Here is a 12,948-nt window from a genome sequence, read left to right on the forward strand (position 1 = left end):
GTTATGGATATTTTCAATGTAACTTGAAGAAATTAACGTTGAAACTAGATGTGTTTAGCTGAAAACATTAATGTGTAGAATTTGTACTTGCTGCTGACAATAATATGCATGTTTAATGTGCTTAGGTAATATGTTAATTTAATGACGCTCAGTTAAAGTGTTTGTTTTATGTGTGAAGCCTGTGTGCTATTCTCTTAAATTGGCTGAGTTCTGTAGGCCTGAAATGCATTTACCCTGGGAGCTCTTACATTAGATTTAATAGTCAAATTTCATGTGCATGTTAGATTTGTTCTTTCGCACATTTCTGTTGTAGGTGGATAATTCATCCTTATTAGCTAGAATAATGTCTTTGTTTTAGGAGTTTAGCTTAGGGAGAAGAGGATATATTGAGCTTTGATACTGATAATGAAGAACTGTTGTACTTTCTCATCAGACCAAGCCTGGGACTCAAGGTCATCTTGCCAACGCATTGGAGCATCACTGCCTAATGGAAAATCCCCAAAAGGAGTTGGCTTGACTGGATGGTCTAATGCTGCAATGCATCTTGGGATACTTACTGTGGTATTGGTGTATCAAAGTCAGGGAAAGTGTCCGGGGCACTTCTGCCTTGCCTTGAGACAGAGAGCATCTTAGAACGAGCTCTGTAGCTTAATTCTACTAGACCCATCTGATGTGAAGAGAGTTCTTAGGAAGGTTTCACACACTGCAACCTTAATTAATCTTACCTTGTGAAATGCTATGTAGGGATTTCACGCTAGTGATAGTGTAGGGACAGATTAATTTTGTATACCCACAACCTTCCAATGAAGAGGAATCTCAATATCTGCTCTGTTATTTTCTGTAACCTGATTCTCGAACTGATCATATTGTGCATGCTGCACTGCCTTAACTTCATGTATAGATTTGGTTTTGTATTAGTTCCAATGTATTTCTACACTTGCATTTTGAGGTGCCTGTAAGTACAGCTGTTTTTTTTAATAAACTAACTAAACTTAACTGGGAGTCTATGATTCTTAGGAGTCATGGACAATTGTAACATAAGTGTTTATTTGGCTAACAATTTCTCTCCCCTTCAGGCTTTTATGCTGACAAAAAGTACTATTAACCTGAGGTTCCAGAGCAGATATAATAGTTGGAACCCGGTTTCCCCAGGTCTGATTTCTGAACTCTGTCTAACCACAGAATTCTTTGTTTTCTATAATTATGTAAGTGAAGCTACAAGCAAAGTCTGGATTTATGTTATCCATTCTGTATCACATTTGATTGCCTGTCCCCATAGCAAGTAGAACCAATATGCCTCTAGCGTAACTTAGAACTTTTGCCTTAAAGGTGACGTAGGACATTCATGGTTCTATGTGCTCTAACTTCAGCATATTTACAATGTAAACATCTTGTTTCCAATTGACATGTCTGTGGTATAAAGTGTTAGGCAGACAGACATTGCTCCTCCGCTAAGGCGGAGGAACGTTGGCCCTGTGCACACTGAGTGAGCAATTAAAAAATAAAATTACAATAAATAAAGATTATTATAATTTCATTTAAATGTACTGGTTACATTGTTTGGGGGCAGGGCAAGCTGGGCTGCTTAGAGGCTGGGGAGGAGTGGTAGAACCCTCCTAAGTGCATATGAATGTAAGGCCCGCCCCCTGGGGCAAGCCAAAACATTCAGGCACACTTTGCATGTTCTCCAACCAGACTGCACTACAGCCTGGGTGGAGAACATGCCCAGGGTCCCATTCCCTGTCTGAGCGCCAAACCATGGTGCTCAGACCAATCACAACGCTGCATTGCAGCATTATGATTGGCTCAGGGGAGCCTGGGTGCTCACCAATCACATTGCTGCATTGCAGCGGTGTGATTGGCTCAGGGAAGCCAGGGTGCTTGCTGCTTCCACAGAAGCCAGGAAGAGGACAAGAGGACGAGTGGACCGAGGAAAGGTGAAGGCTTGCCACATCCAGGTAAGTGTTTTTAGGTTTCGACTTTTGGCGAGGGGCGAAGCCCCTCCCAGTCGAAATCTTTTGTTTTTAGTAGTGAGGTTAGGACAGCCTCTGTTTCCAATTGGCTAGCTCCATAAATGGAGACTAGCCATTGGGAGACAGAGGCTGTCAATCGCGCTTTCTCACGAAAACGCGATTCGGGGGCGTTTCTGGTGCTTTTTTTAAGCCCCGCCCCTTTGTCCCGGGCCGCGCTGCGATTGGCTGCCGGCCCGGGACACCCCCGTGACGTCATTCCCGGGCCGCGCTGTGATTGGCTGCCGGCCGGGACACCCCCGTGACGTCAGCCAATCACAGCGCGGCCCGGGACCTGACTTGTTGCCTTCACTTATTGAAGCCGGTTAAGTCGCGGGTAAAAGCAGAGGAACTCTGGTTTTAAGTCTGGCGGGAGGTAAGGAACGCGCTCTAAGTAGACCTGGCTTGTTTGAGGAGAGCTGCCATTAAATGCTGTTGTCTCTTACTGAGGCTGGTGTGGTGCATGTTTCTTCTTATTGGATCGAGCGGTACTCATTGCTATTACGTTGACAGAACAGTTGGTTCTTGTTGGGATATGCGACGCTCTGGAATCGTTTATCTGGCTGTTTTATCGTAGCAGTGTGTTTTGTTTTTTCGCGTGCGTGACGGTGAGACTTGTTACAACACGGAGGTGGGTGTGGGCAGGATTGTCACTGGTTCTTTGAGGCTTGTTCCAAAAACGTGGCGAGGTCCTGTTCCTGCACGCCTCCCATCCTTCCTCCCTCCTTCTCGCCCCTCCCTAACCCCGCCCCCTATGTCAACGCCTCTTCATTCACGCTGTCAGTGGTGTGGGGAAACTGAAGTGTAGGCTAGACAACGTCTTTGGAATTATCTCTTTACACGAAGGAGGTAAACGCTGCAGCTGCTCAAATTGTTTGTTTGCTGATATCAATACTGTACTTTTCTGTTCACTGCGTTCATATATATTTTTTTGTACCAGTTCGGACGGATATTCCCCTGCAGTTGTTAATCATTTTAGCCATTGGTTTACCATGCCCGGCCCCAATTATGATACAATGGCTCTTTTGTAGCTGCAAGGGGGAGTCTTTCGTATTGAAGAGTCATGAGGCTATTAAGTAGAAAATACCGTGTTTATTCTAATAGTCCCTTGTTAATAGCCACAGTCTATTGGCTCTATCAAGGCTCCCCCCCTCCACCTGTAATTAACTGCCAGGCTTCAGCCAGCACACATGCCCCAATGTTACATGCATCACATTCTCACACCATCCCCATTCAACGTTTTACATACACCATGTCTTCTGAGCCTTTGTCCACACAAAGGTAGCATGTCACTGCAGCCTTAAATGTCATCTTTGTTGTTCAGCTTTACAGCCTTTCTATAGGGCACCATGCACTCCCCGCTACCACCCTACATTCAAAAACACTTAAGACCTTAACCTTTATGAGCAAGACTAGAACTCTATGGTAATTCCAACAGAAGGCTCTGTCAGCCTCCTAATTATGTACTGTTTAGAAAGATGCGTGCTCCAAACATCAGCGGCAAGCCAGAACCCTATTGTTTTGGAAACATAAGGCCCAACTCATTGGGAGCAGCCAGAGAACTTTTTTGTCCCCAAAACTGAGAAGCTGGCAGTTTTGCATAGGCAACAAAACCACCATGATTAATACAGAAGAACTGGTCTTAGACCAGATACACACTGTCGTTAAGGCTACTGAAAATTAACAGCAGCCCTATATACCACAACCATTAATACCAAGGTCCACTGCCAGAGCTCTAAAATTCACCAGGTGGTTGTGTAAGTAGGTCATTCAGTTAAGCTGAGCCCTCCTTACTGCGACCTATAGCTTGTCATGTGTACAAATTCAAAGTCAATATGACCAGCCACATTCTCTGCACCCAGGGTAAGTTGAAACTCCTGATTGCCTTGGCACAGCTCCTCCGAGGTATCCTGCAACCCCACCCCAGAATTGGGCCGCCTAGTAAAACTAGTCTTTACCTCCATAACCCAACTTGTGACATTCCTGAGTATTAGGACTTCATAGGATTTGACATGCCTTCATAACTGAAGTTGGCTGCATCAGAGTTAGGCAGATTACAGAGAAAGAGAAGGATGTGTGAAAGGCTGCGCTCTGCAGTATTTCAGGACGTTCCTGGTTTATATCTGTTCATGGGGCTGTTTCTTTATCGTTATTGGGATAACAAGATGTTCTTCTTACTGGTAGTCTCCCTTGTTTGTTCAAGAGATGATGTGAGCAAGGGAAGAGGCTTGAAGCAATTTGGGGGACCTTTTGACAAGACTGTCGTGGGGGACCTTTTGACAAGTCTGTCCGGGACTAATCAAAGTTGATACACAAAACTGCCTAAGTGATTGATATGATGAGGCATAGAGTTGTTGTTTTTGTGAACGTTTGTTTCCAAACTTGCAACATGCCCGGTAGAGGTAAGCAAGCATGCACACAATTAGGAATGTTTTTTAGGTTTCGCCTGGCGTTCTGTGGGGGTGTGTGTGTGTGTGTGTGTGGCATTTGCGAGAGATTAAGCTATTGACATTGTAAATGACAATGCCAATGCCATTTATTTATCTGTTTTCAAAACCAACACATGAATAAAAATGTTGTCATTTACAATGCCAATAGCTCTAACTTTTGCAAAGGCGAAACCGTTGCATTGTAAATGCTTGTTTTAATGTATTTTTAATTTCCTCCCTCCTCCCTCTGTTTCCCTCCACTGCCTTGTCCCTCCACGCCTATTTGATAGCAGCCACTACTGCAGGCAGAGACACACAAAGGAGTGACCGATGCTCTGAAGTATTTAGATTACGCAGATCCCTAGAATTTTCCAGGTCTAAGCCTGAATAGGTTATCCAGTCCCAGTTTTCTTAGATCTGTAAGCCTGAATGAATAATTACTTAAACAGGACTTCAAATCTCGCAGATAGAACAGGAAAACTTTAAATCTGTGAGATTTGCACTTAGTGATCTGCACACAACCTTTACACATTACATTTGGCACTAGGCTGTTATTCAACTAAAACTAGTGCTCCTTTGGTCAACTACAGAAAGCTAAATCGGACATTCTAACCTACTGTGCTTTGAATCTTAAGTTCACAGCAAGCACTTACCCTTCTCAGCTATCCTGTTGGCTCCAGACACACTCGCAAAACATACATGATCTGTACAGTTAACCCATGGTGCAGCGTCTAATTTAAAAATAGTGAAACTTTTTTATTATTACAAAAATGAAAGCAAAACCTTTACTCTGTTCTATGCTTGAACTTTTTAGCACCCTTTTCTCTTCCCCCCGCATTTTAGACACACTCACCTACCATTTACTCTGCACAGTCACCCTAACTGTCAGTCAGATACTTCTCACCCACCACTCACACAGTGCTGACTCAGCACTCACACACCATTGACATACTTCCCACCCAGCACTCACCTTCCTCTCAACCTCTAAATACACCTCACCCTAAACTCAAACCGCTTGTCCTGCACTTATACTGTTGACATGCTGCTCAATCTATGCTCACACACCTCTTGCCTTGTACACTCACACAATTCTCATTCTGCACTGAACACACAAAATTCACCATGCACTGAGGCACTTTTGCCCTGCACTTAGACATATGTCACCCTCCATTCATGCACCACTCAACCTACGCAGAGAGCACTCACACCATTTGCCCTGCGCTCATATACTGCCTATTAATCCAATAGTCAAAACCTAACACATTGGCAATGCATGTTCTATGTGGAGACTCTGGAAACTTTCCACAGGTAAGTATAGGTTTTAGGAGTAAAAGTGGAGGAACAGAGGGCAGTGGCTGGAAACTGGGTAATACTTGCTAAAAAAGGGGTTGGGTCAATGGAGGAGTAAGTTAAGACAGAGTTACGGGGTATTTAAGGAGGCACATCCAAATACATACAAATAGCATGCTCATTTCTATTCACAAACTGCACTTCTAAAGTTACTACAGCCAAAAAAGACCCAAATCAGTAGTTAATGTCTAGCACCACACATGGCTAACCAATGGTACTGTAACACTCTACCATACACAGTAATCGAAGTAGGAAATAATGCTAAATTAAAGAAAATTGTTTAACCTAGTTAAAAATATAAATACGTTTCCTTCAATGCAAAAGAAATAAAAAATAAAATATATATTTTATTTTATTTCAACATATTTTATTAAAAATATTTACATTTAAAAATGAATGTAACATGAGTGCTTATTATAATGTAACTACATTACTTTTAATACATTTTATGCATCAGGTTTGATAATTTGGAGTGCATAGAAAAAATGTGTAAGTTCTATTTAGGTTGTTTTTATAATTAAAACTTAAACATTATTTTCATTTAATTTCATATATTCAAAACAATAACATGTAAATCTAAATTACGTTATTAATGCTTTAATATTTTTAAAATTGTTATACCGTTAACATTAATATATATATTATTTTACATTACTATTTTACATTAAAATATATATATTTTTTTTCTAAGTTTAATACACTTCTTAGAGATCTCAACTCCAATAGTGGAACATCAAATATGTTTGTTTCGTTATTACTAGTTACCTTTATGGTCAGATTTGGAGTATTTTGTTACTTCATCCCTCACCTCAGGAGATGGGGACATGTAAGTACACACTATTGTATAATTTTATAGTTGTAAATGGTGAATAGCCCAAAGTAGTACAATTTGGTCTACTCAAAAGTTTAAATGTAAATTTACAGATATTTAGATTTACTAATGTGTAAGTTTACCTTTGTGAATAGACGCCATGATGCTGTTAAAGTGCAGTTGTAGGGTGTGCATTTTTCCATTAGTTCTGTCTACCATGTTTCATAGGTTTTCATCACAGACTTACCTGACATATGTATAAGGTTGGATTATGTTGAATTTTATTTATTTCTTCAGGAGATGAAGGCTTATGATTTTTCAGTACAAATGTGGCTAGAAACCTTCTTTAGTGCTTCATCAACATCTGTAATTCACAGTGAGGCATAAGTTAATCCTTATGTTGCTCAGTTCGGACATTTATTTATTTTTGACCTGTTTAGCTCTTAATGCTTGAGATGTTTCTCTAAAGTTGTTCTTGTTATATAGATATATCTATAGTCGCTATTGTCATTGGTGTCCCTGTGTTGTACAATGAAAGAGTTGTCTTATGGGATGTTCTGTCTAATGTGCTACATTGCATCTTTATGCACCTTGGTCTCCCTTCATAGCTGAATATGTAGTATATCAGATGTTTTGCACATCTTATTTTGGTAGTGTTGTGAGTCCTCTGATATCTAATGATATGACATATCTGTCTGCCAAAGACATATAAGTTATGTCCTGTCTAATCTTTTTTTTAACGATTTTAGTATGGCATCTTATGTTGGGCAACACTTTTGTGAGCCCTGAAATAGAAAATTATTACCATCCTTGAGATGCATTAGTTTTAAATGACTGCCTTGTGGAAACAATCTAAACAAAGCAAGATACAAACTTTACCACATTGATGCATCAATCAGTGCATAAATTACACCATATTAGATGCAATCCATGACATCTAGAGGTTGTGCTAGACCACTGAAATTTTTAGTATGTTGATGTGTAACATAGCAAAGTATGATGTTTCAGTGAGCTGCCGCTTGCGCATGAAGCATTAAGTCATTTGCTGAATCATAAGAAGTTGATTTTATGCAGATAGGTCACAAATTGGCTGTATTTCCAAATGTTGGTCATAGTTATAGTTCTGTCTGTAATGAAGGTATACATCATAACAATCCAAACTAAGGGCTTGATTTAGAATGTGGCAGACAGGGTTCTCCACATAAATGTGGCAGAGTACCCTTTCCACCAAGTCCTCCTGCCCTATTTAGAGTCGGGAGGACTGTCATGTTTCTGAAGGCATCGCCACCACTTGACTCTGCCAGCAGAAAACCTAAACCAACTGTTGCATTAGACTATCCACCCTATTTATAGTGGAGAGTCGGATGTACTTTTCTAAAATTGAGGACCACCAGGGAAATTCTGGAGGTCCCAAACAGAAACAAAATCAAATATGACCCTTATGGGTCAGGATCCTTAGTTTTTTGTTTTTCAAAAACCAATTCCTGACAAACAGTTGGTTGTTATAGCACTTTAGGGAAAGGCAGAATATCATTACATAAGTGTGGGTGACCGTGCTGGGGCCTAACAGGAGTTCCACTATTCAAAGAAGTAATACCTAAATATTCCTAGCTCTACCTAACCCAAGGCCTCAACTTATTTTTTCATTTCCATGGATTGCGCATGAATGCCAACATTCTCCAGGAAATATGCATGATTTACTCATCTCACACTATGGTAAACATTCAAGATATCAATAGCACAGTGCATATGTATTGCTAGAGCCAACATATTTGTCATGAGATTGGTCTTATTCAAATGTCCTAAAGAAGTGGTTAATGCTCCACAACTTTGGACCCCAATAAGAAGCAAAGATTCACAAAGGATCTGTAAATAACTTATAGAGCACAAAGAGTCAGTTGTTATAGAACTGTGGCAGAATGTCAGTATGTATGTGGAGGGGACAGGACAGCGGTCTAACAGGAGTCCCACTATTTAAAAGGAAATATCTAACTCTTCCTAACTATCACAAACTGGAGAATTTTGAAAATGGTGCTTCTTCATCAAAGGATGCAAGGAACGTGCTTGAGGTAATGCTGCATAATCAGATTAAAAGACTGCAAACAGAAATCTTCTGGGAAGATGTTCTCTGTGGATGGGTAGAAGAGAAACACAAGTGAAGAGCAGAGTCCAAGCAGAAGCTTCCTCTTACCAATAGGGAGGAAAGTCGAACACCTGGTCACATTCTTGGTGTGGTTTGCTTAAAGAAACTTCAGGGAGCTTGAATCCTGAACTCAAATCCTCGGCTCCTTGAACCTTACTGTAGATTCTCGAATCCCACCGCAGCCTGACACCTATAGAGAATATATCGAGCAGATTTTGCATTTCCTAAATAGCAACTTCATGAGAATCACAATTTTGGAAATGCAAAATGATATGCATGAAATTACTGATTTACGAATAGTGACTCCTACAGAATTGGGATCGTAATTTGGAAATTACAGTTAGGAAATCCATTCATTCCAATGGGCCCATTTTGCATTTTGCATTCCTAAACTCCTAAATTGCAATTTCCAATAAGGAAATGCTAAACCAAGGGTGGGTTTGGGCATAAGGCCCCTCATAATGCACCCCAAAACGTATGGTCCTCATGTAGTGAACACATATGCTGTAGGTTCTCTATTGCACTTTATTGTACCACAAGGATCATCTCTCAGCCCAAACCTCTTCAACGTCTACATGAGCCCCCTCACAGACATCGCACGCCAACACAACCTCAACATCATCTCCTACGCCGACGACACCCAGCTGATCCTCTCCCTCACCAACGACCCAGCCACCGCCAGACCCAGCCTACACGAAGGGATGAAAGACGTCGCCGAGTGGATGAAGAACAGCCGCCTGAAACTGAACTCAGACAAGACGGAAGTCCTCATCCTGGGATCATCACCCTCCTCCTGGGCCGATTCCTGGTGGCCCCCTGCCCTGGGCACCACTCCCAAGCCAATGGACCACGCACGCAACCTGGGCTTCATCCTGGACTCCTCCCTCTCGATGACCAGACAAGTCAACGCCGTCTCCTCATCATGCTTCAACACCCTGCGCATGCTCCGCAAGATCTTCCGATGGATCCCCACCGAAACCAGGAAGACCGTCACCCAGGCACTCGTCAACAGTACACTGGACTACGGGAACACCCTCTATGCCGGAACCACAGCCAAACTTCAAAAAAGACTCCAACGCATCCAGAACGCCTCCGCACGACTCATCCTGGACATCCCCCGACACAGCCACATCTCCGGCCACCTGAGAGACTGGCTCCCCGTCAGCAAGAGAATCACGTTCAGGCTCCTCACCCACGCACACAAGGCTCTCCACGACCTGGGCCCCAAGTACCTCAACGACCGCCTGACCTTCTACACGCCCACCCGCCAGCTACGATCGACCAGCCACGCCCTCACCGCCATACCACGCATCCGCAGAGCCACCGCCGGAGGAAGATCCTTCTCCTACCTGGCAGCCAAGACTTGGAACTCCCTCCCCATACACCTTCGGCTGACCCAAGACCATCTCTCCTTCAGGAAGCAGCTCAAGACCTGGCTGTTCGAGCAGTGACGTACATCCTCCCCCCCCCCCCCCCCCCCCCCGGGCCTTGAGACCCTTCCGGGTGAGTAGCGCGCTATCCAAATGCCCTGATTGATTGAAAAATAATCTTGGGGTGCCTTTTTTAAAAATTGCACATTCTTACCATCAACTTTGAGTCAATGGTAATTGCATTTCCTAAATGCTCAATTGCATTTAGTAAATGCTTTGTACATGTGCTAAGAAATCACAAATAGGAAATCTCTTTTTGCAATTTCCAATTTAGGGATACTGGATAGAAATCATATTTTGTGATTCCCTATAGGCCTGTGTACACAGGAAAATGGTGTTTTGCATTCCTTAATGGCCCAAAATTGTGATTTGGCCCATTAAGAAATGCAAAAGGCCTTTGTATATCTGGCCCATAGGCACAACTTTTGGAATGTCCACATAGGCACAGGTTTGACTGTGTTGGTGATAGGGGTTAACAGTGGTGCAAAACCCACAGCAACAATCGTGTGTAGCATTGCTATTGTCACACCGGTATGGACGACATCCTTAGTGGCTATGCCATGAGCATGAATTGGAATGAGGGGGTCAAAATTGTCTAAGGCAATAGGAGATGAAAGTGGGGGTGAGCACCTTTGAATCACCACACCAGATTCACCACAAAGCCTGCCCAACGTGCAGATATTTTTCCGGGTGACAAGCGTGGAAGAGGTGAATTAAATATAGAGGAATAGACATGTCCAGCTGACTCCCATGGCCTTTGCTTCAGTTCAAATCCTTTCCAGCCAACTAAATAATGATTTGTGCACCTGGACTCAAAATGGCTATCTCCTTAAATTCTAAATGATTATCCACATTCACTAAGGAGGTGGGTCTCTTCTACTGTGCTCCTTACAGGGCTTGAGCACTGAAACATGAAAAATAGGACGTGCCAGGAGATTGTTAGGCATAACAAACTTAGAAGCCCCTGGGTTAGCTGTGGTAACTCTAGCAAATACTGGATCCACATGGTGTAGTTTATACAATAGCAGCGATGACCACTTATTCCTAATTTACCATATCAAACAAAGTTGCTAATGCCAGATCAACGTTAGGGATATAAATTACTGCACGTTTTACTTTTTTTTCAGCCGCTTCCCCTAAACAAATTTCATTAGGTTTTTGTTGGCAAACAAAGTGTAGCATAGTATAGTGTGGTAATAACAGTAAAAAAAATCCAATTTGTATGCAAACAAGAATTTGCACGCGGATCAAAATGTCCTCACTACTTGGAATGAGGGCCTTAGACAGTTACATAATGTACCTGTCTATCAACTTGACCCTTCTACCTCAACCATCATGTATTCACCTCTGAGAGCTCTAGCAAGGCAAAATATCCAGCTCTGTCACAATGTGTCATTTCACTGTATTGTCCACATTTTTCCACGATTGAGCCAAAGTTAGAACTTTTTCAGTGGACTCTATCTAGCATTTAGGCTGCATTCATGCTGAGGCAGTCACAGAGATTTCACAATGCATCTCTGTTCTGACCCATTTGATGTATTGCTGTCACAATGGAAACACACCAAATCTCTTTCCATACAGCTCTGGCAATGCATCTCTATCCTCACATTCAATCACCATCCCACTGGCCAACACAGAGATGTCTCAAAACCCACAGAGTGGGCATGGCCAGCCAAGATGGTCGTGTGGACGTGATCCACGCCGGCTCTGCTGCCGAGTGACAGCTCATAGGAGACACCACTGCACTTTTCTCGCCATAAAACATGTAAATGTACCTGAGGGTTCGGCGGCAATGGTCGTAGATGGCACTGAGGTGATCACGATCATCCGGAGGTAACCAGATGGCGGCTGATCCGCGGAGGATCTGGATATAGATCAAAAAAGGTGGAATCTGAGTTCTGGAGACCTGGCAGCTAGGCACCCACCAAGAAGAGATCCACACTCAGAGCTCTCCTCTCCCGGAGGAATGTGAGCAGCAGGAGTTGCCCAACGGCCCGGTGTGTGGTAGACAGGCGGTATGAGACGCGTGGCAGCCGATATTTCCCCACTGAGCGCCACACAATGGGGATATGCGCATAACCCCCGAGAAAGCCTTGGAACAGCTCCGCAGCGGCAGTGAACATCGCAATGCCCGGTGCCTATCAGGGGGTTCTTCTTCATAACAAGCCACAAAGTGACCCGAAATAGAGGGTTGCCATGCCTGACTTAAAGATGGCACCTGCTGGGGACAGAAGACCTTGTGCTGAGACTGGGTACACGCGGCTGGCTAGATGCCCACACTAAAGGTAGGGTAACACCCTACACGGCTCTTCTGGGTGGTTCGCCGTCCACAGGCCCACAAGATCTCTAGGTAAGCTATATCATAATCCACTCACAGCTATACATCGGATACACGACCAACACAATTAACAGAGTCGCGGGGTTACTCTTTTTGGAAGGGGATGGGAGATGAAATGCACACTGACTATCGAGGGTGGAGCTGCAGACGAAATGGCACCCGAACCGTGAAGAGGACTGTGAATAAGGTACAGGCGACACCCCAGGGCTAGCTGGGAGCCCACTAACTTGACACCTGCAGAGCATCACAGGGCTGGCGAAGGGGCTGCTGATGGTTCAGACAACGTGATTTCACTAAGCCCTGGTCTCAATACCCTTCACACAGGTAATAGTGAAAATCTCTCTATGCTGCCCAAAAAACAACAACAGAGCTACAGGGTCTCTACATACTTCACGCCTTCCACCAACACAGAATTACAATCGACTACAGGGAAGGAGA

This window comes from Lissotriton helveticus, chromosome 1_1 (genome assembly GCF_964261635.1).
Source record: "Lissotriton helveticus chromosome 1_1, aLisHel1.1, whole genome shotgun sequence".
In the NCBI taxonomy this organism is placed as follows: domain Eukaryota; kingdom Metazoa; phylum Chordata; class Amphibia; order Caudata; family Salamandridae; genus Lissotriton; species Lissotriton helveticus.